This window comes from Manis javanica, chromosome 1, assembly GCF_040802235.1.
Source record: "Manis javanica isolate MJ-LG chromosome 1, MJ_LKY, whole genome shotgun sequence".
Taxonomy (NCBI): domain Eukaryota; kingdom Metazoa; phylum Chordata; class Mammalia; order Pholidota; family Manidae; genus Manis; species Manis javanica.
In genome coordinates, this window is record NC_133156.1 from 236,611,910 (window position 1) to 236,639,150 (window position 27,241).

At 52.0% G+C, this 27,241-nt stretch overlaps 1 long non-coding RNA gene across 1 annotated transcript in view; it reads left to right on the forward strand.

Annotated features, from left to right (window-relative positions):
- The first annotated feature begins 18,229 nt into the window (after positions 1–18,229).
- The window catches only part of LOC140844497 (uncharacterized), a 69,104-nt gene continuing 60,092 nt past the window's right edge, over positions 18,230–27,241 (forward strand). The window contains exon 1 of the long non-coding RNA XR_012122920.1: positions 18,230–18,956. This is a non-coding gene — a long non-coding RNA (uncharacterized lncRNA). The remainder of the gene's footprint in view (positions 18,957–27,241) is intronic.

Here is a 27,241-nt window from a genome sequence, read left to right on the forward strand (position 1 = left end):
GTATCTCCCCGATGATTAGCAATGTGCCTGTTGGCCATCCAGATTCCTTCTTTGGAGAAGTGTCTGTTCAGATCCTCCGCCCATTTTTTAATCAGGTTATTTGTTTTTTGGGTGTTGAGGTGTGTGAGTTCTTTATATATTTTGGCTGCTAATCCCTTGTCAGATAAACCGTTTATGAATATATTCTCCCATAATGTTAGGATGCCTTTTTGTTCTGCTGATAGTGTCCTTTGCTGTACAGCTTTTTAGTTTGATATAGTCCTACTTGTTCATGTTTGATTTTGTTTCCTGCTGTCCATCTTTTGTCTAGCCATCCCAGCTGGATATGAAGGGGTATCTCATTGTGGTTTTGATTTGCATTTCCCTAGTGACTAATGACAATGAGCATCTTTTCATAGGCTTATCGACCATTTGTATATCTTCTTTGAAGAAACGTCTATTTAAATCCTTTGCCCATTCTTGAATTATTTTTCATTTTATTATTGGATTGTAAGAGTTCTTTATATATTCTGGGTACTATACTATTTTTAAATATGTGATTAGCAAATATTTTCTCCCATTCTTTGAGTTCTTTTTTCATTAAAATTTTTTTTATTGAGTTATAGTTGACATGTAATATTGTATTTGTTTTAGGTGTACAACATGTCACAATGTGGCAATGATATACACTATGAAATGTTCACCACAGTAAGTGTAGTTACCATCTGTCACCATACACGGCTATTAAAATATTATTGACTATATTCCCTAAGCTGTACTTTTCATGCCTGTGACTTATTTATTTTATAACTGAGAGTTTGTGTCCCTTTCACCTATTTCGCTTATCCTCACACCCCTTCCCTTTTGGCAACCACCCTAGTGTTCTCTGTTTTTATGATTGTTCTTGTTTCATTTTCTTGACGATGTTCTCTGTCACACAAGCTTTTAATTTCGATGGAGTACAATTCATCTGCTTTTTCTTTGCCTGCTTGTGCTTCCGTTGTCATGGGTAGGAAACCGTCACCTAATCAAAGGCCATGAAGATCTATGGCATGTTTTCTTCTCAGGGTTGTGTAGTTTTAGTTCCTAACTCTTAGATATCTTTATGCTCAAATCATCAGGCTCAGTTCTGGGAACATTTCTTCCCCATCTTTATTGTACAAAAGAAAAAAAATTAAAATTAAAGAAAAAATAGATATTTTACAAACAAGAAAATGGACTTCAAGATCAATTCCATAATTTACCTTATTCATTTACTCTTTTGGAAATATTTCTCTATGTTATTATTCTTCTACATTGTAATTTTATTGGTGGGACATTATCCCATTGTTTGGATGGATATAATTGTTTAATCCCTATTGTTGGTCATTTAGGTTATTCCCATTAAAAAAATATAATAGTACGGCAATGAGTATGTGATAGTTTCCTTAGAATAAAATTCTCAAAAACGATTTTGAAAGAGTAAACCCTTATTTCCAGCATTTTAATAAAACAGATATACAATGGTTTCCTGAGAAAATTCTCAGAGAAAATGAAGGATAGTTACGTTAAAAAATGAACTCAACAACTGCTTTGATTTGGGGGAGGTGCCATCTTGATCTTGTCTAATGTTCAAATGTTTTCTGTAGATTATCATGTGACAATACCAAGAGCCTTTTCTTTGTCACTACAGTTATAATTTTAATTGCTATGTAATACTGCATTTATTTGATGTGCCATAATTTAGTTATGTCAGCCAGGTATTGAATTCTTGAGTTGCATTCCACCTTTACATACAGATGACACCGCAGTACGCGTGTCTGTGCACGCAGCATTTTTGAACCTGTTTCCTCAGGGCTGGTTCCCAGCAGGTGGGTTTCTGGGTCAAACAGAACATTCTGAGGGCATACCTTTTGTTTTGTTTCTGGAAAGGGCACTGCCTTCAGCAGTGTATGAGGGGCTAACCTCTAGGTGAGCACAAGTGATTTCAAATGTTTCAGCACAGATTCTAGCTGAATAGCTCCTGAGTTATGGATGGTAAAATTACCGTCTATTTTATTACTAATTTTACTCGTTTAATTTAAATTGACATGATTCTGTGGTCTTCACATGAGCTGCATATTTCACATGCATCCCTTTTCTCAGAGAGTGACATTTCAAAAATTTCTTAATAAAGCAGAATATATGGGACTATGCTCTATTAGGACTGATGGGCATGGTCTCTGAATTGTGAAATGTTTAATGTTCAGAGAGGTATGACGTGGTTTCAAGTTAAAAAAAAAGAGATCTTTCCGTTGTTTCTCATGCCATATTCATCCGGAGCTGAAGACTCCCCCTGTTTTATCTTCAGTAACCATGAAGTTGCATCCAGCCCACAACGGCACCCTCTGGCCACCTCCCGACCCCCGACCCCCGTCAGCTGCAGGCTTCTGTCTGCCAACCTGGGCCTGTGGGAGGTTCTGAGGGGGTGGCTCTGGGTCCAGTTTCTCAGTCACTGTGGTAAAGACCTTTGCTGCCAGAGTTCCCTTGGTCTGAGGGAAGTGGGTTCACCCAGTGTGCCATGTGCGAGGGTGCACTTCAGAGCGTGCCCACGACTCTGGGGGCTCAACGCCCCAGTTCTTTGGTGAGACTTGGCTGCTGGCCTGAGAGCTCTTGGTGGCCTAGGATGCCTTGTCAGTCATTGCCAGTCAAGCTGGCCTTAGGGCAGGTTTGGCCCAGGAGGATGTTTGCCCTCTGGGCTTCAGAAGCAGGAAACTCACCCTCCTGTCAGGTGAGGGAGGCTTGTCCACGAGGGGCCCAGGTTGGTAGGACTGAAGGAGAACTGGCTGGGGTTGAGGAGGAGTCCAGCTCTGGGGAACTTTGTGCGAAGGCAAGGGGCTTTCTTGGCAAGTTGTTAATAGCAAGCACAGCCTTCCCTGTGTGCTGGGGAGGCCTGTGACAACAGCCAGCGTTGTCTGCTTCCTGAGGCTCCTTGGTTTGGCTGTTCAAAGGGCCCAGATCGAGGTGTTTGTGTAGAGGCATGTGAAGAAGGTGGTCCCAGCCCAAGGGTTTTCGACTCTGAAATTTGGCTCAGATGGCATCCTACACACCTGATTGGGGAAAACAGCTCTCAGCCTAGAAAAACAGGTTGTCTCCGCCCTTGTTTCCCATGAGCGTGGCATCCACCTGGGAGACTGTCAGGTCTGGGGTGAGGTGCCCCTGAACGCCCTGCCTCCCGCTGTGCCATCCACGTGTGCCCTCTGTCTGTTGGACCTGAGGTGGACTTGAACTCTGGCTTTCCCCATGTGGTCTGCCTGGGGCGCTCCTGGCCCAGCTCTGGGCTCTGAACCCAGCCTTCCCCCACCCTGCCCCACCCCCACTGAGGAGGCACGGAACCTAGTCCTTTTTGGTTCTTCCTCCAGAGGGGGAAAGAGCAGGATGTCTTCCTACAAACCAGCTGTCCTGCCTGCAGGTGAGGCCTCCTTGACTCCTGAGACGGGCTCCTGGGAAGGCCATCAGGGAGGGGGAGAACATATCCCCAGGAGAGATGAGTTGTCCCTAGAGGTCACAGCCTCCTTGTCTTGGAGATGGCATCACGGCCCTGGCCGTCTCTGTAGCTGGAGACCGAGATGGTCTTCGGGGGATACTCCCTGCAGCCCGGCATCCTGCCAGTGACCCTGTCCGGTATACATCTGTCCCAGGACACCTCTGCTCGCCCCTCTCATTCCCACTCCCACCATCTGGGCTCAGGCCTTCATCCGATATTGTCCAGGTATCCCCCACTTTGTGGAAGATTGTGTCAGGCCACTTTGCATTTACAAAAGATGCACATCAGTAGCTGTTTTGGTAACCAAAAGAAATCAGAAAAGGATTTTCGCTTTGATGAAAGAAGGCAAAAAGAGACAGGAGCGCTCAGCATTCATTTCACAGCAAGCTGATACCATCCCAGCAGCGAGAGTGCCCAGCCCGCTCCTTCCCCAGAACCACGCTCAGCATCTCAGCACCAGACCGCCAGAGCTCTGAACCCTGTCTGTGTGCATCTGTGCTTTATCTCGATTTACTTCGTGAATCCATTAGCAACACAAGTCTTGAGGTATCAGAAAAGCCTAAGAGAGGTTATTTCTAGGGTCTGGGAGGGCTTACAAGTGTTTCCAAATAAACTGATTGTAACTGCTTCTTTTCTTTATGTCATGGCTCACAAAACTTTTCCTAGGAAGGCGTATCCACCACATATTGAGTTTTCATCCTGTATTATATGTTTGTTGCATTTTGCATATTGCATCTCCTTCATTTATAGTATGCTTGTCATATTGTACATTCATGAAATATTGTATATTCATTTATTTTGTCTATTGCCATTCATTTTATATTGTGTATGAGTCATATATTGATGCACATCGATGCAACAGGGCTCCTAAGAGGTCTCTTGTGTCAGGTCTCACCAGCTCCCAGTCAGCTCCTGTGCCTTGGTTCAAATGACTTTTCTCAAGTGCAGCCCCTTTCCAGTCACTGGCCCTGGTTCACGGATCCCGTTAAACTGTCCCCTTTAGGCTCTGGGCTTCTGGGGTGGCCCCAGCTTCCTTGCCTGCCTGTTGTTCCTCCCAGGTTCCTTGGGTCCCTTGGTGATGTCAGGCGTTCTCATGCTTCTCTCTCTACCGGATCAGCTGGCAGGTACTTTTCAGAAACACGGACTAGCAATCACACAGCACATGATGGGCCACAGGGCGCCTTGGTGGGCTTGAGCTGATCTGATCTTGTCTGTTGTCCAAGGGAGGTCTTGCTAGCATCCGAGATTGCCTGGAGAGTAGACGGAGGCAAAGGGGGGCTGGCTGGCTGGACCAGGGTCACACAGCACAGGGGGGAGTGAGCTGGGATATGATTGTCTTCCGCCTCCCAAGCCAGGGTATTTCTGTGCCCCTGTATTGCCCCCAGGACTCGCTGACATTCTCACTGACTCACATAAAGTTCTGCATTAATACCCTTGATCATGGAACACATTTGTCCTCTTGTCTCTCCTAGTCCCCTAGCGCGTTTGGCCTTGATGGGCTGTGGCCACTGTCTTTTGACCTCGCTTCTCCCTGCAGCCTTTATCTCAGTTGATTTCAGCTTATCTCTGCTATTCTCAGGCTGGGGATCCTGTACGGTCCTCTCCAGTCCCTGATACCCTCCAGTGTGCTCAGGCCCAGAGCTCAAGGTAGGTAACTTTCTTCCATTCCTGTCAGCTGTGCACTGACCAGTCACCTGGAGATCCATAGCCCCGTCCCACTGTCGGCAGGCCCCTCCTCCATCACATGCACCCTGGCCACAGGCTCCACGCGCTCATGCACATGTCACAGACTCTTCACGCCCAGGTGTTTGCTCAGTCTTCCACAAATGTGTGCACACACATGTCACACACCACATGATGTCCCAGGGAGGAAGCCAAGAAGAGTGGGTGAGTGTTGTGTGATGTCCTCACTGCAAGGTTGCAGTCTACGCTGCAGCAGAGGGCCTGAAGGAGTGGCTCACGGGGACATTTGGGCCTCCGGAAGCAGGCCCAGTGGGGAGTTCTTCAGGAGGTGAGAGTTCAAACCTGGAACGTCTGCCTGCTGCTGAATGCCTCGTGGGAAGCGTGAGGACAAGGGGAGAGGAGACACAGGCGAGCAGGACATTTCTGACGTGGGCAGAGTTTTTCTCTAATAGACGCCACATTTACCACCGTGCGTTTGTCGTTGAGGGAAGGCTCTGTGTCAAAGGACCTTGGCAGGCAAAGTGCCGCCCAGATTGTAAGGGGCTCTGGTGGCAGCGTTTCCTCCTGCAGGACAAGTGGGCCCAGCAGGGACCCTTAATGTTTATTAAGGAATGGTCTGGAGGGCATTTTAGTGTTGGGTTCTTTTATCCTTGTGTTTTTTTCAATAAAATGAAATTATGAATAATATAAATGTATTTTTATGGTGTATGTTTTCCCGGGAATTCGTGGGGTGGAGACACAGTTCTCATCAGGTCGGGCTATGGAGGAAGAAGGAAGCCTAAATGAGGCTTCGTGGAAGTTCATAAGGGAACAAAGCCATTAAAAATGCCCACTGTTTTTGATCCACTTTTGATGCATGTGTAACCTCCATCTCCAGGGCACTGGCTTCCTTCCGAAGGGACCAGCCTTTAGCTGGAATGGAAGTGGCTTCCAAGTATCAGGTGGCACTTCCGAGCTCTTGGCAGCCGAGGCGTTCTCCCGTGAGGAGGAGGCCCGCGGAGGCTTGGGGAACACCTGCGGGCTCTGCCCGGCTGCGGGGAAGGCGGCTCGCTCAGCCCGAGCTCCACACGTGCAGGGCAGCTCTGTGCCCTGGCGAGGGACCAGCTCAGGGCTGCCCCAGACACCACGGCCACCGGCTGGATGCACTCTGAGCTGCAGGGGATGGACGCATCCCAGTGCGCCCCGGGACGCACTCTGGTGCTGGCGGGGTCCCGCTCTTAAAATCGCATCTGCATCAGTACTTACTGAAAAGGAAGGGGAGATTTAGGTTCTCCTCCAGATACATGGCCATGGACACTTGTGGCCAAGTGTGCCCTGTCCTGGGGAGAAGGGAGGGTGTGGGAGTTGTCAGTGAGGAGGAAAAGGAGAAATAAATTGAGGTGGTTTAGCCACCCAGGTCGGCTGACACTAGGGCTCCTCTTGTCGCATTGCAGAGAACTCTGCTTTCCCAAGGTTGCCTGTCAATCAAGGTTCACTGCGGGCTGTGAGCAGTGTCCTCTTTGGTAGGAGGGAGCATGTCTTTGCTGAGGGATGGACCAAGAGGGGGCACGTTGGGAAGCGTGTGTGTGCATGTGCTTGCACACCTGAGTGGGGGCAGAGCCCGTGGCTTCCTCTGGTAAGGACTTTTAACCTACTCTTACAGTGAGGCAAGCCCAGATGGTTCAAGAAAAGAAAAAAGACAAAAAATATCCAGGTGATAAACGATGACTGCATTCCTTTGCTAGAACCGCCCTAACAGAATGTGGCAGACCGGGCGGCGTAACAGCAGGACCTGGCTCATGGTCTGGAGGCCGGAAGTCTGGGAGCAAGGTGCTGGGGGCTGGTTCCTCCTGTCCGCCCCCGGGCTTGTAGACGGCCACCTTCCCTCTGGGCGCGTCTGTGTCCGAGTCTCCTCTGGTAAGGACACCAGTCATAGTGGAGGAGGCCCACCCCAATGACCTCATCTTACCTAAATTTCTTCTTCTTCTAAGTCCCTGTCTCCAAATACAGTCCCATTCTGGGTTACTGGGGGTTTGGACTTCAACATATGAACTTTGGGGGACACAATTTGGTCCATAATGATGACTTTAAATCTGTACAGTTGAGTAATGGGTTAGAAAGGGAGGGCCGTGCCTGGCCCAGCTCAGATGCCTCTGGGCGTCGCTACTCTCGCTCCCTGCCCCGTGTCTGCGCCCCACTCGGTATGAACTCCCACAGCGGGACAAGTCTGGTTGAACCACAGGCCCGGCCATGATGTGGGCTTCTCCCCTCCAGCCTTCTATGCTCCTCAGGGAGATAATTCCACACATCGCGGGAGAGATTCTCATAGAATTATTGCTCTTTCTTTCTCAGCAGAGTCTGGGAAATGGACCACCAGCTGAAGATGGAGTTTTATGGGTCCTTGGGAGCTCTGTGCATATTTTTGATGCTACCACAGGTGAGAGGAAACCAGGTATCGTTGTTCAGACGCAGAACGCTCTGGAAGTGAGCCGAGTGGCTACCCAAGCCTGAAGTCAGTGAGAGGCTGAGCCTGGAAGAGAGACCAGATAGATTCCTTTAGCTCCAGAATCCTGCAGCGCCCCTCCCTGCTGAGAACTGTCATCCCACATCTGTGGTGCCTGATAAGCAGGCAAGTGGGTGAGGGGAGGCTGTCTGCAGGGTTCAGCCAAAAGCCCCTTCCTGAGGCTCTGTTCCCCGTCCCGGGCCTCCTCCCACTGACCGTAGGCATCTAAGGATGGTCTTTTCTATGCGTCTCTCTGTCTGTCTGCCTGACTCAGAGCCTTCTCATAGTTGGGAATTTGTGCACTGCACAACCTGTGCAGCTGAGCATGACAGCCCTGGATGTATGTGTTGTCTGTCCGACTCTGACTTCCTGGTCGGGACAGTGAACAGGAATGGGAAACTCAGACAGGGAGTGCGACGTCCCTTTCCCAAGTGAGTCAACCCAACTTCTCCTCCTTTCAGAAGCCCAGCTAGCAGATGAATTTGGTAGGAACTATTTTGGCCAGAACATTAAGTTGGGGATGTTTGTTGACCCCTTGTATCAGAGCTCTGAGGAGTCATTTCCTTGGAGCTGACATCAGACATCCGTGACATAGACAGCTCTGAAGAGAAATGTTTGAAAATTGCTCTTCACAACTTCTCTGAGCCTTAGTTACACTTTACAATGTGAAAAACCAATAACTTGAGAGTACATGAAAAGATGCTCTTCTCTGCTGATTCATAAATGCAAATCAGATCAAGATGCCATTTTCCACCAATTATATTGGCAAAGACGAACAAGTTTGGTCATCTGCACTATTGACTAGGGTGTGAAGAAATAGGGTCCTAAACATTGCTGGTGGTAGTATAAATTGGTCCAGATTTTACTTTATTTGGTGGCAATTTTACATTACATATCAACATCACAAATGCACACATTTTGAGACTTCCAATTCTAATTCTAGGAATTTATCCTTCAAATATACTTTGGCAATGCAAGCAAAGATGTGAACAAGGTTGCTCATTTACAGAAGATTTGAAATGGTGATAAACTAAAGGCTTGGCAGGTAAATTATGATATATCATATCATGGAATATTAGATGGCCATTGAAATGAATGAGGTACGTTTTGTATGGACAACATGCCAAGATATGTTATTAAGATTAAACAAAATAGGCAAAAACTCATGATGATTGATATACATCTGTTCTTTGCAAAGAACTATTTGTGTGTGTTTGTGTAGACGGGAAATTTCTGGACAGATGCACAGAAAATTGTTGATGGTGGTTATCTCTGGAGAGCGGGGGGGTCCGTGAAATGGGCAGGAAACCAATTTGTGATTGTATGACCCTTTGTAGTGATCAAATTTTTTCGGCACATGAGATTTGTATTTTAAGAAGGCAGCCCCTCCCGCCAACAAAAATCTAACCCTTCATAAGCCATTGTGAAAGTCAAATTGGATAACTCAATTCTCAATTCAATAAAATTTTATACGGCACTGATTATATTCCAGCCGTGGGCTAATGTATGCAAAAAGGCTTCACAAACTGTTAACCACATAAAAACTGAGAGGAAACGATTTATTTCAGATAGTATAGCTAATTAACCAAATATTTACAAGAACCAGCTTCCACTTATAAGACAGACTCCTCTAGAACATAAACATGCATAGCAAATGAGCAGTCATTGTTATTTTACTAAGTGCTAGATTTTAACAATACAGAATTATAACCTTAAAAAGCACAGGCATAGCAACTCCCTCCAAATCCTTCCAGAAAGCCAGGAAGTGGTGTGAAGACATCTTAAGACCAGGGATAGGTTGTTATATATCATAAGCCTGTGATAGGAGGGAGGGAGAGGGAGAGAGGTTGGGAGACGGAGGGGCAGAATGCTCCTGCATGGCCACTCCTTAGGGTGCCATTAGACCATTTTAATTCTTTGACTCATCCTTACTGTGACTTTTTGGCCTGAAGATGTTTAAAGATGTCATAAATATTCAGATATTCCATTAAACAAGGGTTCCTCTGTCTGAGCAGCCGCCCCCTGCTGACCGCAGTCCTGGTATGAAGCCTCTGATGTCCCTGCGTGCATGCCCAGTGCACTGATATCTCTGGCTAAGATTCTACTGTAGCCAACTGGCCTGACAGCTTTATGTGAGCTTCTAGGGCTGCAGCACGTGTCCTAATGATCCTACAAGGCCGTGGCAGGTGCGTATTCTGTCAGCTTACAGAGTGGTGTGAATCAATAGATCAGTGAGCCGTCCATCCTGACCCTCTGATGACTATTCCTGGAAGGTAGGAAAGGATGTGGCTTCTTAGAGCCCCAAAGGCATCATCCTGCCCTTAGTGATTTTATACCACTGTCCTTCCCCCATCTTCCCTGCAAGAAGCAGCATGGGCCAGACCCTGTTCATTCTGGAGGAGAGAGGACAGGCTGCCCTGGAGCGTCACCAGGTGACCCTTCCCTGGAGCTGCGTTGTCTGGCTCGGACCCCAGCTGCAGCACCGCCGGCGCGGGTAAGACCCGGGCAGTCCCTGTGGCCTCTCTGTGCTTTAGTTTCCCACCTCTGAAATGCTGAGGTTGCCCAGTGAGTTAGGACAGGCAGGGTACTCACACCCCACTGAGCACACATGAAATGGTTGTTACGTGAGCAGACCCGGGGCAACTTTGGGACAGGGGCTCGAGAGGGGTCCGGAGCTAGAAGGGAGGCCTGAGCATGACTCTGGCTCCTTCTAGGATCATGTTTTGAGTTGCAAGATGGTTCTGGCTGACCTGTTTTGGAGGCTTTTGACCCAAGGGTCACTGGAACTCATGGGGCTACTGGGAAAGCTGGTGGGCTGGAGTGGGACCCAAACAGGATGCTCAGGGTGGGCTCATGGCCATAGGCCCCAAGGGAGGGGGTCACAAAGCACTGGCAGGTGGACCTGGCTTCAAATCGGGCTCTGCCACTTAATAACTTTCCACCTGCCTTTCAGGGTCCCTGTTTCCAAATGTGTAAAATGGGGATGACTTTATACCAAGTTGTTTTGAGGACTAGAGAGACTGGGCATAAAGTACTTTGTGGGGGAGTGCCAACCTGGCACCTGTTGGTTGGTTATAGGGACTGGAATTTGGAGTGATGGGGGGCGCTCAGGACTGAAGCCTGGCTTAGGGGAGGGAGCTGGAGAGCAGGGGTGGGGCTTCCCCTGTTGTACCTGTGCTCCAGCACCAGGCTTGGGGCAAAGCCCTGGCCCAATTCTATGGCACCCACAGTTGGGGCCCTGCTATGGGGTGCTGGCAGCTTTTGTGCTGCTTGTCATTGCAGTCCAGGTGGGATGTGGGACAAGGGGACAGGGTGGACCTCAGAGAACAGGGTGCTTGTGTCACCCATTACATTCTGTCTGGCATCTTTCTAACATGCTGAGATTTTAGGGGAAAGAGAGGTTCCCCAGTGCCCATATGAGGTGAAAGGTCCGGTCCCCAGGGAAGTCTGCTGGCAGAGGAGGAAGCAGAAGTTGGAGGGCTCGTTTCCTCCCCTCCCTGGTGCTCACTCAGCCTGCTGCCCTCCTTCAGGCCTCGGCTCCTTGGTTCAGCACAGAGCACAGCCAGGAGCCCCAGAGGGTCCGATGTGGCCCTCTAGCTGGGCTGCGCCAATGCCCGGGGCTGTCCCATTGTCAGCAGCTGGGGGTGGGGCAGGCAGGGTGAAGACAGGGTGGGCCAGGCGGGCAGGGGGGCCTTCCAACTCAGGTGCTTCCTCCCTTAGATCTGTGCTGCTTGCACGGCACATCTTAGGCTCACGATCTGCTCTCAAACCACTGCTCTGTCTTCTGGCTCCAGGCCCGAGTCCTGTCTCCTGGACCCCCGGCACTGTGACCTCCATGGCTTGTCCAGATCTACCCCATCCTCTCCAGGGGTCAAATGTGAGTTCAACTTTGGGAGAAGGCAGGCGAAGCCAAGCTGGACACCCAGATGCAGGAAGGGCCTTCTCTCGCCCCCTCTGCCCCCTGGCCTCTGAGAGCTGCCGCTGCCCCTTTCCTTGAGCCCAGCATCTGCTTTGCCAGCAGCTGAGGGCCAGGCTCTTGCCTGTGAGCCTGGAGCTTTGTTGAAGAAGGAGCATGGCAGCAGGTGTCTCAGAGGAGAAGCTTCTAGAGGGGTCCAGTGCCACGCGGGTGTTTCTGTGGGAGCTATCTACGGGGGACCAAGTTCACCCTCAGTAGGCAGGACTCTAATCACAGGGCGCCCTCTGCATGTAACCTTTCCTTCTGCTTCTGAGCAGGATGACATCTCAAACGGCGAGATCCCCAATTCTCACCTTGCAGGGCTCAAGTCAGGTGATTTACATCCAACTTAGAAGTGGAAAGTTCAGAGCTTTCTCAGTGGTTTGAATAATAATAATAAAAAGGGATCCTAGAACAAAATGAAAAGGCCCTAGAAAACCCAGACTGTCCCAGATCCCCAAACCCAGCTGTGCTTCTCCTTCCTTGGGCAAGTGACAGGATTTAAGCTCTTGTTACTGAGATGTGGCCTGGGGCACATTTCAGGTGCTCTGGCCATGGTGGGAGCTCGTGGCAATAGTGAGCCCGTCCTTCTAGTCCCAAATGGACCAGGGAAGTTGAGGCCTGTATTAGTCAGGTTTCTCCAGAAAAACACAGCCAATAGCCAACTGAAAGTGTGTGTGTGTGTGTGTGTGTGTGTGTGTGTGGACAGGCTGGCACTTCTAGCATCTGCAGAGCAGGCTGGCAGACTACAGTTCAGGTCTGAAGGCTGTCTGCTGGCAGAATTCCCTCTTTTTCAGGGAACATCAATCTTTTCCCATTAAGCCTGTCAACTGATGGGATGAGGCCCACCCACATTATGCTTTACTCCAAGTTGGCTGGTTTAAATAATAATCCCATCTAAAAAAAATACTTGCATGGAAACCTCTAGCATAATGTTCGGCCAAGTATCTGGGTACCGTGGCCTAGCCAAGCCCCCATCTCAGCCCCTGAGGACAGTTGGACGCTCACCTGCAGGCAGTTTGTGCTCCACCTGCACAGTCCCCTTGCTGCTGTCCCCTCAGGCTGCCACCACGAGCCACAGGTTTGTGGCCTGGGGGCCCTTGGGCTTGCTGCTTGCCAGCCTCAGCCAGGTGTCCTCTCAGCGTGTTTCCCAAGACTGTAGTAACAGACTTTGATGACACCCACACCTGGGCTTTGAATCTTCCCTTTACAACTACCATTCAAAAGTGACTTAACTTTTCTAATTGTCAATTTTCTTACCCATAAAAGGATTCAAATACTTTCTAACCTTGTAGAGTTCTTACAAAGACTAAATGATGTGATAGATGAAGTGTATTTAATTTAAAACACCAACACTGGTTGAATGCACACCATGTTCTGAATGCTGTTCACGTCTCTTTTAAGCATCTTATAGACCCATTTAATCACCTCCAGCAACTTTATAGGCAGGTACTATTATCATCAATGTTTATTTTTAAAAAACAGTTTTATTGAAATAAAATTCACATGTCATACAACTCACCTGTTAAAAGTGTCCAATTCATTGCGTCTTGGTATATCACATTATTAACTTTCAAAATTGTGATAAAATATATATAATAAAAAACTTTCCATTTTAACCATTTTCAGTGTACAATTCAGTCACATTATTACGTTTACCATGGTGTGCAGCCCTATCAATTTCCCAAACTTTTCGTCTCCCAAATGGAAACTCAGTAGGTGTTGAGCATATTATCTCCATCTTGTAGCTGATAAAATCAAGACATAGAAAGGTGAGGAAACAGAGCTCAGATTCCACAACAAACACGTAGTGTAAACACAGGCGATCTGGATTCAGAGCTCATGCTCCTAATCCCCACACTGAATTGGGTATTTAATAACAGCTCATGGTTACTGAGAACCCGCAGGTGCCAACACTTCCCTTCAATCCCCATAACAACTTGGCAAGGTAGCTGTTATTGTTCCTATTTCACAGCTGAAGAGACTGAGGCTCAGGAGGCTGCCTAGTCACAACCACAGTGTGGGGTAGAGCCAGAGTTCGAACCTGGGCCTCCCTGGCTCCGAGGTTCATGCCTTTCGCCCTGGGGCACAGCTTCTCAGGGGACCCACGGTGCCTTGGAGCCTTCTCGGTACGGGGCCTAACGCCCAGCACACAGTAGCTGTATAAAAGGCCCGTTGGGAGGGAAGACCGGTGGTTCCCAGGGGCTCAGCGAGTCCTGCAGACGGAGGGGAACTCGTGTCAGGGTGGAGGAGCCCTGAACCCAAAGGCAGGGCCCACTGCGTCCTGGTTCATGGGAGTCTGCGGGGAAAGGGGTGGCGTGCCCTGGCATCACGAGGTGTGCAAGGTATGCGAGTTCTCTCTTATTCCAGTCCCTGCGTGGTTCCCAGGGGCCCCTGGCACCCTGCAGTGACTGGTCTGACTCCTGTAGTCTAATCAGCTGAATTAGATGTTTGCACCAGTTTTGGGGTGGGAGGGTGGGGTGGTTAAAGGAGAGAAACATTATATCTAGGCCAGGGCTAAAGAAAGCCTTGATCTGAAAGGGTCTTAAACAATGGAATGGACGTAAAAAGAAGTGTTTTTTTGACAGGTACAGGTGATGCTTGGAGGCAGGACTAGGAAGGTGTCAGTTGGGATCTGAGGGATGGAGGGGTGAGCAGTCCTGGACCAGGCTGGGAAGGTACACCCCGCGAAGGAGCCCTGGGGCGAGGGCAGAGGGTGGTGGGCAGCCGGTGGTGGGTGGGCCGGGGCCGGCCTCCTGCTGTGGGGCAGGAGAGTCAGCTCAAGGAGCTGCCCTTTGCCCTGAGACCTGCCCCTGGGCCCTCAGCACGAAGGGGAACCTGCCAGGCGCCCACACTGGAGGCAAAACAACCTATATTTCTGACTGAGTGGGAAGGGCTGATGCAGGTGGTCTCGAATGCGTGTTCCTCTTTCCCCTGATGTCTGGAAGGGGAAATCAGCTAGGACTCCAGGCTGGAGCTCTGACCCCAACTTCCTCAATCCTGGCTCAGAGAGGCGCCTGTGCAGCTGAGCCCCACGTCCCGCACACCCCCTCTTCTTTTTCTTCCTCTGCACACCCGGCCCATGGCCCTGGCCCACAGCCCTAGGGAGGGCAGCGGCCCCTCTGCACCCTATGTGCCTGCTGCGCCCTGCATCGCCCTGCGTCGGGTCGGGCAATCATGGCCTCAGTTTTATGAGTGCCCAGGGAAGCATTTGGTAAGTGCAGGGGCTGAATAGTTGAGTGTGTGTCCCCCTCAGGCCCTGAGCCAGGCTCCTGGCAGGGTGGCCCTCCTCCGTGCAGCCTAATGCTGCATGACCGTAACCAGGCTGGGCTGCACAGCTGGGGTCTTCTCCTCCCACCTGGGACCAGGCTGCTTCTCTCCCCTTAGGCCCCAGGCGGCAAGTGCTTGCACTTCAGGCATGCTTCCCGTGTGCTTGACATTCCTGCTCCGACTCAGGGAGCCTCGGGTGGAGGGAGAAGCAGGTGCACCGCCAAGGAAGGCTCTTCCCTCCACAAGGCCGTCTGGCAGGAGGTGTGGGAACCGGCCCTCTGAGCCTGAGGCAACCCGCGCCCCAGCCTCTGCGTTCCTGGCCTGGGAGCCTGCTCCCACCCTCAGAACAGGGCCAGGTCACCCCTGGAATCTGAGGGGCCAGTGCCTTGTCTCTGTAGCTCAGGGACATGGAAAGCAGATTCTTTGACTTCTCAGCATTCCTGGAAATGGCCTTAATTTTCTGGAAGAGGAAAGTAGTATCTGGATCTGGAACATTCTGCTTCCTCGTGGCACAACTGCTGCCACTCAGTTCCCCCAGGAAGGCTGGGGCAGCTGCAGTGTCCCATAGTGTTCACGGGACAGCCTGGCCCTGGCTCAGTCCTGCAGGTGGGTGGTGGGCGCTACCTTCACGTGGCGCTGTGCGCACCCACACACTTCCTTATGTCTGTGCTGAGCCCCCAAGGAGGCTGGGGTGAGTCCCCAGGGCTTCCTGAGGACCTGTGGGCGTGGCCCCGAGAACTACAGGCTGCAGGTAGAGTTCCCAGGCTGCTGAACCAGGGGCCTTGCCCCTGCAGCCCCTGGCCACCCACCACACCTCTCCCTCCTTCCCACCGTGTCTTCTCCTTGGTGGTGGCCTTGATGCCTCCGGGCAGAGGCCTCTGGGCTCTGGCACCTTCGTGCCCCAGAAAAATGAGGGTCAGAAAGAAGCAGGCTCTGGGTCCCCTTTCCTGGAGGTGGGAGGAACCCCCTCTGTCCCTCCCTCCCAAACTACCCCTGGCCTTGGTGTCATCCATGCATCCCTCCAGGGTGTCGTCATCCTCGAGGGCCATCTGATAAGGGCTTTCATAGCACCTGGGTTTGGAAGGCGTCTCTGGTACCTCAGGGCATTTCATCTGAGCCCCTTGTGAAAATGCCGCCCCCTGCAGGAGACACCCCAGAGGAGCAGCAGGGGTACCTGGGCTCTGTCGTGATTCGCCAGCAGGGCTCGGGGCCCAGGCTTCAGCATCCAGCTGCACTTTGAATGCACTGATGTCTGTTTGCAGGACTGCATGCAGGGTCTCAAGGGCAGGGTCCGAGCTTCTGATGTTGTATGCAGTATCAAGGGCCGTGCCCCACGTGTAGGACCCTCAGGAATGCATGCCACTCTCTCTAGCTGCTGTCCACCAGCGGGCTCACCAGCCTGGGTTCTGGGTGGGGCCTGGGCTCTGATTTTCTGTCTGACTGCTTTAAGGAAACTTCACCCAGCATCTGCCCTTTGCCTGAAGAGCCAGTGAGTTTCCTGTCTCCCCCAGCCTCCTCCCAGGACCCCTCCTGCCCCTCCTGGTGTTTGGAGCATGAAGGGCTGCCCCACCTCCTCATGTGTACATAGAGGCTCTGTAATTTCCAGAAGAATCCATGAACCTGAAAAGTCCACCTGCCAGGCAGTCTGTCCCACCACCTCGCCGCGAGATTCCTGGCCTCTCTGCTCTCCCTGCCCGAAGGGGAAGGCCTCCCTCACCACGGCTGACCCCATGGCGGCCCTGTTCCTCCTGCCTCAGCAGCTCTTCCCACCTCAGCAGGCTCAGCAAATTCTCCTCTGCTGGTTGGGCCCCATCTAAGGCCATGTGATCTGGAGCTGCGTCCTGGCTGCCCAGATGTCTGTTCTCTTGCAACCGGCAACCTCGCCCTCTAGGGCAAGGCTTTTCTCATTGGCCCTGTTACCTGAAGGGCAGTGGGACAGTGAGAACCTCCCCTCAGAGTCAGGGCATTGTCATCTGATGTGGTCACCCAGTCTCTGCAAGGGAGATTCATGAAAAATTTCTGATTTTCACATTGTCACAGAACAAAATAAACCCTAATTATTTCATACCATATGTCACTAATTTCGTGTACTATTAGAGTCCAGCTTACGAAAAATAGTTGGCAGTCCCTCTGGGGGAAAGCTAGACCCTGAGTCCTGGGATGGGGGGATAAAGGGGTCATGTTTTTAGATGCGCAAAATCTCGTGCTTGCCCTCCCCTCACCTGACCCAGTTCCTGACCCCCGAGACTCCGTTGAAGTCACAACTATTTTGTTGTTTTGTCGTTAAGTCTACTTTGTTGAGAAGTTGCAGGACTTTGCCTTCCAAGCATGGATGACTGATTCAGGAGTTTGATCATTTTAAAAATAAGTAACGTTTACTGGGCACCCATTCTGTTCCAGGCACCCTGCTAGGTAGACTGTGTGGACACAGCCTGCGTTCATGGGCTGGTTGGTCTGTTGGTTTAAATCCTGATTCTGCCATTTGCTGTGTAATCCTGGGCAAATTGTTTAATCTTTCTGACTGTCAGTGCTTTTACCTATAACATGAAGATGGGAATTCCTGCTTCACTGTATTCACCTGGCATACAGTAGGTGCTCAGTAAATGGCAGCTATTCTTATTGCCATTTATCAGACTATAGCGTGTCCGCTTTTTCTCACAGGGATGTTGTCAGGGAAGTTACTGAACTGTTGGCTCTTGAGTCAGCTGGCTGTTCTGAGTTTTGGGGTCCCTTGGAAGGATTGTGGGGAGTTGGCCAACTGGCTTCGGGCACATGCCAGGCTGTGGGCTGTGCTGAGTGTCCCAGAGACGGGAGTGTTGCTCTGTCCTGTTCTCATTTCCGTTTCTCAGTACGCTTCGTAATTGGGCCATTTTCAGTCAGCTAGAGTGGTTAATGACCTGGAGAAAGGATCCAGCCCTGGATATAGAACCCTCCTCTTTTGAAGTCCCCCAGTTTCTTTGTGGGTATAAACGTGTCTGTGCTTCCCCTCGTGGGCATGCCCTCTCTTCCCCTTTGATGCTGCCTCTATAACAACAGGGCTCAGAATTATTAATTCCTACTGCACAGCAAGGTGCAGTTTTATTACACAAGAAGGGGGGAAATATAATTGCTGTCCTGAGTAATCATTTTCCGAAGACTTCAAGCATGACCTTTAATTAATATTTCATTTGCAGCCAGGGTGGGTAACTTGAACAGAGCCTAAAAATATTGTTGGCCCTATGTATGGAGAGATCATGAACTGGAGACATAGAGCCAGTGTGTGTTGTTCAATTGTTTGCAATTATTTCTAAAATTAAAAATATTTAACCCATTAACCCATAATAAAGTAAGGGGAAGGCTTAGGGAGACGCAGCTTTTTATTCAGTGGGATAAGGTGCGAATTCCAGGCATAATCCATCTCAGCTCCTCCACCGGGGGAGCCCTCTCCCCTGCCAGTGGAATAGATTTGAGGCTCAGGGGCCTGGGGGCCAGTCACTCCTTGATCAAAGCCGGGCTCCCGGGTCATGCCTGACAGGCTTTGAGGGGCTGGACATCTGTGGGTCACTGCGTCTGAGACACTGGGAGGCATCATCGTCTTTGGCGTTCGCTGGAGCAGGGCACTTGAGGTGTTCCAAGTGCTTCCTGGGAGAGGACCAAAGGCCGGGCTCCGGGTGGCGGGGAAGCCGGAGGCAGAGCCCTCGTGGTGGGGGTACAACAAGGGAGGGCCTGGCTGGAGAGCGGGGGCTGGGGAGGGCGGGGGAGCGGGCAGGCCAAGGGTGGGGAGAAACGGATTCGCAGACCCTCTGCTGACCGATGGGGATTCTGCGCAGCTTCCTTCCCAGTGCTGGGGCTTCTAGCTGGTTGGGGACCCCGGGCTGGCTCCTGGGAGGTGACTAAAGGCCTTGAGACCCACAAGTCTACCTGCCCAGCTTTTCATAGCCTGCGTGTTGTTCCGTAGGTGTGGACTCCGCTGGGCTCACGAACAGCCCCCTGAGGCCTGTGGGAACATTGGCTGCTGTCGGCGTTTGCTGGACTTGTAGTTCATCAGCTTTAACGGTCAGAGTCCTCCCCACAGCCCTGAGGGAGAGGGGACTTCCTTGCAGGTGAGGGGTGCTGGCCTTTCGGCGAAGTCATAGATTCCCAAGGACACACGGCCGCCGCTGAGCCGGGAGCGATTTTGGTGGCCTGGGTGGGGGCTGGCTGGCGTTTGGCAACCGCAGCGGGACAGGCACGAGGGGCCTACAGCACCACCTGCTCTGCTGCCCGCTGGAGGCCCGCTGGGGTTTGGATGCGCAGGAGTCCTGCCTCCTGGGGCACGTCATCGCGAAGGGGCAGGTAACTGTGTATACAGTCGGGATTGTCTAAAACATCTCTGCTCGACCCCAGAGTGGCTGTGTTTCTGCGTCTTAGGCTTACAGAGTTTTCCTGAGAAACATGTTTTTAAGAAGTAGGCCCACAGCTTATTGACATATTATTGGTGACAGAAAGGGTTGTCTTAGTAATCAGTCATCTCGGGATTTCTAGCTGCGCTCGAGTCTTCTTTGTGTTTGTGCCAGAAGTTGTGTTGCCAGAAGACCCTCTTCTGGGAGAGAGGCCATGTGATTTGTGAACTGCCACCTGCCCCCTTGCCTGACCGAGTGACAGGGTTGAGGGCCACGTGGGACGTGGGAGAGGAGTGGGAATTTGAGGAGCAGCCGTGAGGTTTAGTGTCTTTTTGCCTGGACCTCATACAAGGAAGGAGGATGGTGGGGAGAGTGCTGAAGGCTGCCCCTCCCAGGCTAACTTGCTGGCTTGACCGCAGCCCCGCCGGCCAGGCAGCTCTGTCCTTCCCATTTGACACACACAGAAACTCAAGTCCTCAGAGACAGAATAACACCCAGGCACCCAGTTAGTGTGCAGAGCCAAATCTGAACCCAGTCCTCTCCTATCCACACCAGGGGAGAGCTCGCATGGTAGAAAAGGTGGGGCTCCTGGCGCCCCCTCCCTGGGGTGTCCACCTTCCTCCCCTGCTCCGCCTGCTCCTGCCGCATCTATACCAGATAATAAAATTGCCTCTAAAGAGGTTTAAATAGTGACTGCATTTTGTTTATTTTCCCTTTTACTCATTCCTTTAAAAAGAATTATAAAGTGTTAACTTGCTTACAAAAAGCTTCGATTTTCTTCCCTAAATCCCATGCCTCAGGAATGACCCCAGGTAGTAACTCGGTATGTGGTGTTCCAGACAAATATGAAATGTTAAATGAGTATGTAAATATTCACACACAGAGAACCTTTCATTTATACAAAATGAGTACATATAAGCAGATTTATTACAGCAATGTGTGTAGAAGCCAAAGATTGGAAATACCTGAAATGAAATAACCTCAGTGGGGGTTCAGTTAGATCTACTATGATACAACCACTTGATAAAAGTATTGTTTGGCTGTCAGGAAAAGGCTCTCCATGTGCAGGCCCAGGACCTGCCTGTAACATGTCATTAAGTGTAAGCAGGGCATACAGATGGTTGCACCACGTGGACACACTTACTTTCCACAGCAGCCTCATGTGTCACACGGGCAGCCCAGGCAGCCACTGCGGATCTGATGGCAGTGCTGGTGGCTGGATGTCTCTGGCCCAAGCCGCCAGTGACATCAGGATGCCCCCAGGGAGCCGTGGCCATCCTGGAGGAAGTTACTTCCTGCTGAGCTCAGGGCAAGTCCTGTGTTAGATGCTCCAGCAGGGGTGAGGGTGGGCTGAAGGGCAGGGGTGACGGTGGGGCCCCCAGATTGAACTGAAGCCTCCCCCAGACGGCAGCGTCTCAGAACTGTTCAAATGGTCACACTGAATCACTCCATTTCCACACGGGTAGAAACCCAGGCCCAGAGAGGAGAAGTGACCTGCCCAGGTTCACACAGCCGGGCAGAGGAGGGGATCAGCACGCCCACCATATGACTCCGGAGTCTGGGAGTCTGTGCATAGGGTGGGCCTGGACTGGCAGCCGCCTCCCCCTCTCGACTTTCCTTTTCCTCTCCCCTTCTGCTCCCAAACCCCCTCAGTTTGGCTTATACAGCCCCTGGGCAGAGCTGGGGAGTGTGGGGCGACTTGCTGAAACCCTGGCTGAGAACCTTGGTCTGATAAGCTCTTCTGGGAGACTTTGGGTGTTCCTGGTATGTGTGCATGTGTGCCCTGTGAGTGTGCATGTGTGTGGTGTGTGCCCTGTGGGTATGCATGTGTGGGGTGTGTGCGTGTGAGCTCTGTGTGTATGGTGTGTGTACGTACATGTGCCCTGTGAGTGTGTGTGGGGTGTGTGCGCATGTGCCCTGTGAGTGTGTGTGTGTGTGTGGTGTTAGAGGAGACAAATGGTGTCTCAGTTCCAGCAGTGTCTGAACTGACCCGGAGCAGGGGCCGCCCCCGGCTGCCATGTCCCCCTTTTCCTGAGGGCTGCCGGCAGGAGTCCCGTCTCCCGGAGCCAGGCCATCCCAGCAGAGTCTGGCACTTCGGGTTCAGAGTCAAGCTCTCAGAAATAGTAAACCACTGTTTCCCTGCCGACTGTTTGCCCTTATTAATTCAGGTAGCAATTAGCCATTCTGAATATTTGTCGACTAATGAGTTTTCCCTGTGGAGATGGCAGGATGAGGAATGCTTTGCTCTGACCTGGTCCACTTTCTCTGTTTCCCGAGGACGGGCCATGGAGGCTGAAGGAGGGAGGGGACAGAGCTTGGGAAAGATCTGCTCAGTGCCTGGGATGCCCCTTGAGCTGCTGGGGGCTCTGAGACGAGTCTATAGGATGATAAAAATAACCCACCCAGTTCTGGCGGTGGTTTTGCTTTCATGTCGCCTGGCCTCTTTTCCCTGTGGGGGCAGCTCCTGGCAGTTTGCCTGATGAAGCAGGTGGCAGTGTCAGGGCAGAGGCTGGAGGCTACTTGCTGAGTGGGGGTCACCTTATTCCAGAGCTGTGCCCTCTGAGTCCACAGAGTCACCAGGGGCCCTGAGTGCAGGGACAACGTGCTCAGTGAAAGGACACGCCTGGACCTGGGGGATGGGAGGCCAAGGGGCAGACTCAGGGGGACAGGTTGGAGAACACAGCCGGGGAGCCCATCTGCCTCAGCTCAGCTGTGACTTGGGTCAGAGACTGCTTCTTATCAGCCCTGAAGCCCCTTAGTTAACATGTGGCCTTGGTCTGCCTTTTTAGCTCTTGAGCTTTTTGTTTCTGGGATACAGTTGTCAGCACTGTCAGTGCCCATGGAGGCACCTCTCAGTGCGCCATCGGCAGGAGGGCTTGTTACTAAAGTCTGAGCAGCCTCCTGAATGGGAACACTCAACAGGCATGAATCCACTTCGGGGAAGGGAGAAATAGGTAAGTCAGCAAATAATGCTACACCTTTTCTGGGGGCTGGGGAGCACTGGAGCTCAGATCTGGGCACTGCAGCCCAGTCCACCAGGATGGGAGGTGGGAGACTCCCTCCAAACCCTGTCACTTGCTGCCTGCAGGGACACATGGATCCATGCAGTCCCAGCTCCTTTCCAGCACCCCTGCGGTCTCTGTCTCTGCAGGACACTCTCCGCCCATTTTCATCTAAGTGGACATTTCAGATCAGGCTTGGAAGCCCTCCTGGCCACCTCCTCCCTGCAGCTGTGCCCTGGTGCCTGGTCCTGGCTGTGGGCTGGGCCTGTTGCCTGCACTTCCTCGTCTGTGAGCCCCTTCAGGTGCTGGGCACACTGCATTCCCGCCCCGCCCCACACCACCCTGCCACTGCACAGCTGCAGCGGCCTCCTTAGCTCCACCATGCCCCTGACGGCTCGGCACGTGCCTGCCTGTCTGGCACAGGTGGGCCAGCCCTGCTGATGAGGGAAGTGGCTCTGGTCATTTGCACACGCTGGTACTGCTGCTCCACCACTTACTGTAGTTCAAGGCCGGGGACCTTGTTGTCTGGTGTCTGGGGTTTCCCCAGAATGTCAAGGCTTGCACTCTGCCCTAAAGTGTGGCCAATCCGTGGCCCCATGTTTGAGCTGGTGTCCCTAAACCATGGTGGCGGTGGTTCCTGTTCAGGTAGGCTCAGGGAAAGTGCTGGAGTCTTGGAGTCAGGCCTGTCTCTAAGTCCTGGTTCTCCCAGTTAGGTATGACCTTGGACAGCTTACGTAAGCTCTTCAAGAACCCCTTCCCTCGTGATGCCTGTGTCTTTGGGGTTTGCTGTCTGCATACTTGGCATCAGAGAGAGCCTGGCAATGTGAACTTGGAGTGCAGGGGTCGGTCTGTGGGTGGCCCTCCTTGCAGATCCTGCAGACCGTCAAGTGGCCTTGGGGTCTCCCTTTGATCCTCTAGGAGCCTGTGGGACGGGGCATCGCTCCCTCCTCCCTGGAGCCAGGAGAGCGTCCCCTTGGCTGTGATGCAAGATGTGGCTTGAAGGGCCCTGTGGGAATGGGTCTGGCTCCCAGCCAAGGTTGGGGTGACTCCTAGGTATTTTCTAGTTCACCAGAGGGACTGTGATGAAGTAAACTCCATCACAGAATCTCCAGGCCAGGAAGTGAGGAGGCTTTGGGGCCTGGTCCAGCTGTTCTGACGATGGCAGACAAGGGCCAAAGCCAGTTTCCTCTGTGGCGTGAAACTTCACACACGATCCCTTCAGCTGTCCTGGGAAATGCAAAAACACCAGGTGCAGGTCTGTCGGTTAGAGCCTCCATTTACATTACCTGGGGCTTTTCTGAGGAGCCTGCTCCTGCCCGCCCCGGCGGGCGGCCAGGGCTTGGTTGCTCCAAGGCCACATCTATCTGAGGGATGCGCCAGCCAGGTGGCGGGGCCACTCTCTGCTCCCTCCATGGAGACTTTTGACTCCAAAGAGTAGGTCAGTACAACAGCTTCAGACTCAGGGCTCCGTGTTCCCAATCCCTCTCATTCCCGGGGTGTCCTGGAGACTCATCTGAGCGTGGGGATGGTAACATTTCCTTGGAGGCGGGGCTGAAGATTCAGTAAGCCAAGGACATAAGGGGCCTGGTCCTGTGCCTGGCAGGCAGCAGCTAATAGTAAGTGCAGCGGCCCCCCACTGCAGGCTCCCCGTGTCCCGGCCCTGCAGAGCATTCACACGGATCACCTTATCCGAACACACAGCGGTCTTATAACACGAGGAGCATGATCATCCCCATTTTATCAATGGGGAAACTGAGGCATGGAGAAGCCCAAGGTCACAGAGCTGGCCAGAGGCAGAAGCAGACATTTGTATCAGGCAGTCAGGCCCCAGGGTCTGTGCTGTCCCCATTTCTCACTCTGCTCAGGACATCACTGCCCTTCGAGCGCTGGCTGCTTGCTCCCCAAGCTGTGCATGCCGGGGCCCCTGCAGCTCCTGGTCCCTGACACCCCCGGCAGGTCTCAGGCAGCTGGCATGACCCGTACCTGGACTCTGTGCTGTTAGCCACAGCCCCCAGCAGCCCCGAGAGGCCCGCTCAGGCCCTGCTGCCCACCCGCGGGCAGGCTGGTGCTGGGGAGGGCATGGGCTCAGAGCCAGGGCAGTGCTGTGCTCCCAGCTCTGCTGTTTACCGTGGGGGACCTTGATTTTGTCACTAGTAAGGGTAAGGAAGAGGGTGGCTAGTTATTGTGTGTGTTCCTTTTAAAAAACATTTCTTATGGCTTTCTTTTAGAGCAGTTTTAGGTTCACAGCAAAATTGGGAAGAAGATAGAGATTTCCCATCTATTTCCTGCCCCCACACATGCACAACCTCTCCCATTATCATCATCCACATTGGACTGGGACATCTATTATAGTCAGTGAGCCCACACTGACACATAGTAGCCGCCCAAGTCCACAGTGGACATTGGGGGTCATTCTTGCTGTTGCACATTCTGTGGGTTTGGACAAATGTATAATGATGTGTGCATATTTCTCATATCATATGGAGTATTTCCATTCCTCTCAAAATCCTCTGTGTCCCACCTATTCACCCCCCACCCCCACAACCCCTGGCCACCATAGATCTTTGTACTGTTTCCATAGTTGTGCTTTTTCCAGAATGTCACAAAGTTGGAATCATACAGTTTGTAGCCTCTTCAGATTGGCTTCTTTCACTTAGGAATATGCATTTAAAGTTCCTCCATATCTTCTCATGGCTTGATAGCTCACTTCTTTCTAGCACTGCACGTATTCCTCTGCGTAGATGCACCACATTTTATTCACCCACTCACCTACGGAGGACATCTGAGGGGCTCCCGCGTTTTGGCAGTTATGAATAAAGTGCTGCAGATATCTATGTGCAGGTTTCTGTGTGGACGTAAGTTCTCAACTCTTGGGAAAAGAGCAAGGAGCGTGATTGCTGGGTCACATGGGGAGAGTATGGGCAGCTTTGTGAGGGACCCCCCAGCCTGTCTCCCAAGGGGCTGCACTGGTTTGCATTGTGTGCCTGCTGCTCCACATCCCCAGCAAACAGCCGCGTGCAGGTTTTTGGTGCTGTCAGTGTTCTGGATTTTGGCCATTCTAACAGGTGTGCAGCGCTGTCTCATTTTGGTTTCAATGGGTGTTAGTTTCATTTTTAGCTTTACCTAGATTCCCCTACTATGGGTCTGGTTTCTTTCTGCGCTTTGTTTACTCAGCAAGTCTCTCCAGAGGTACTTTCCCTTATAAGTGTCTGGGCCTATGGGCAAGACTCAGCCCCAGCTGGTTGCCTGTGAGACGGTGTGTGTGTGTATGTGTGTGACATGTAGGTACAAGGATGAAGGAGTGAAGTGAGAGGACTGAGGGGAAGTGCCTGGGCCAGTGTGGGCACTCAACGAATGTTTATTGAATGAATAAGAGAAAATCAAAGAAAGCTTCCTTGAGGAGGTGTCATTCTTGCTGAGGCTGGAGTTTAGGTAGTGCTGGGTCAGGGTGAGAAGAGGGCGAATGGCAGGAGCCAGGCTCAGGCACAGGGAGATGCACGCAGCTCCCAAACCATAATCGAGTGAGAGGTGCGGTCAGGCTTTGTGTTGTCATGAGCTGTGTATTTGGTGGTGAGTGAGTTCCTGGAGGAAAACAATAAAGATCCATCTGTTTGTTCAATAAACATTTACTTGTCATTTGGCTCAGTGAAGGCCAACAGGAGGCTGCGGGCGGTGTGGCTAGTTTAGTGGGGGAAACCAACCGAGAGCCATTCAGGGCCCTGTGGGGTCCTGGGTGCCGGGGTGGCAGTTTTAAAGGGACAGGGAGCGTGTCAGATCAAGGTCAGAAAGGAAGGCACTGTGCAGCCCGTGGCTTCCAGGGGGAGCGAGTGTCAGAGGGAGGGGCAGGTGGAGCAAGGTGCTCGCAGGAGTGCAGAGGTGGGGAGCTGGGGGCCCTGGGGGGGCCCCCATACATGCATGTGGTGGCTGGTGAGATGCTGAGTGCTTTTGGGGCAGCAGTGCTCAGGGTGTCCTGGACTAGGGGTTCTGGTGAAAGCGCAGATCCCTGGTCCCACCCATCTAGAGAGTTTGCGTCAGTGGGGCCTGGGAACTTGCATTTTGGTTTTGTGCTTGTATTTTCTGCACCCAGGAAGTTCTAACATCTCTGGTCCTTTGACGTGGCAGACATGCCTCTTGGGGCCAGAAGCCACCCACGCTGGACACCCTCTGAAATCCCCAACATTGCTGCTCCTGTGGGAGCCCTGGAGACTTATGTCCCAACTGCCCCTTCTCAGCCGGTCCTGCAGGGATGCCCCACAGGGGACACATGCAGGGACACCCCACTGGGGGTCTGATTTCCCTCCTTGGTCAGGTGACAAGCCGACAGCTCATGGTTCATTTCCTCTCATGTATTTTGTTGCCCGCCTCCCTGTTGAAGAGACGACTTCAGGTGGCCGATCAGGGTGCACAACATATGACCGTAGTGTAGATTTAAAGTGGGAGAAAGAAAGAGAGTAAAACGAAGGAGGGGACAAAGCAGAGTGAAGAATAAGGACGCTTGGCTATCTTGGCTGTCATTTCCCGCAAACCTGCTCTAATTCCTCTGAGGGTTTCGGCTGCTTTGTGGGCTGTGTGACGGGTCAGGGTTTCAGCTGCCAATGCTCCTTCTGCTGCAAAAGCCTCGCATCTCTAAAGAAGCTACAGCCACCAAATCTGAACTTGATTCTTTAATGAAATGTGCTTCTTAGTAGGCGCACGATGCCCAGTGAGTACTGTGTGGCGGTGAGAAGGTGTGGCACCCTGCTGTGTTGCTGGGCTCTGCCAATGGCTTTGTCCGCTGGTGAGCATGGGGTCCCTAGGCTACTCCCGATGCCAGCCCTGAATGCACAGTGGCTGCAGGGCCAGGTGGCCTCTGGACCTGACCCATGGTTCCCAGGCCCCAGGGGCCCCCAGGCCTCAGGTCAGCTCAGAGGTGACCACCCAGCCTCTCAGTCTTCTGGGAGCCAAAGGGGGTAACAGCCCTCCACCTTTCAGGCTGTTGGGTGGATGGGGAAGCAGCTGTGATTA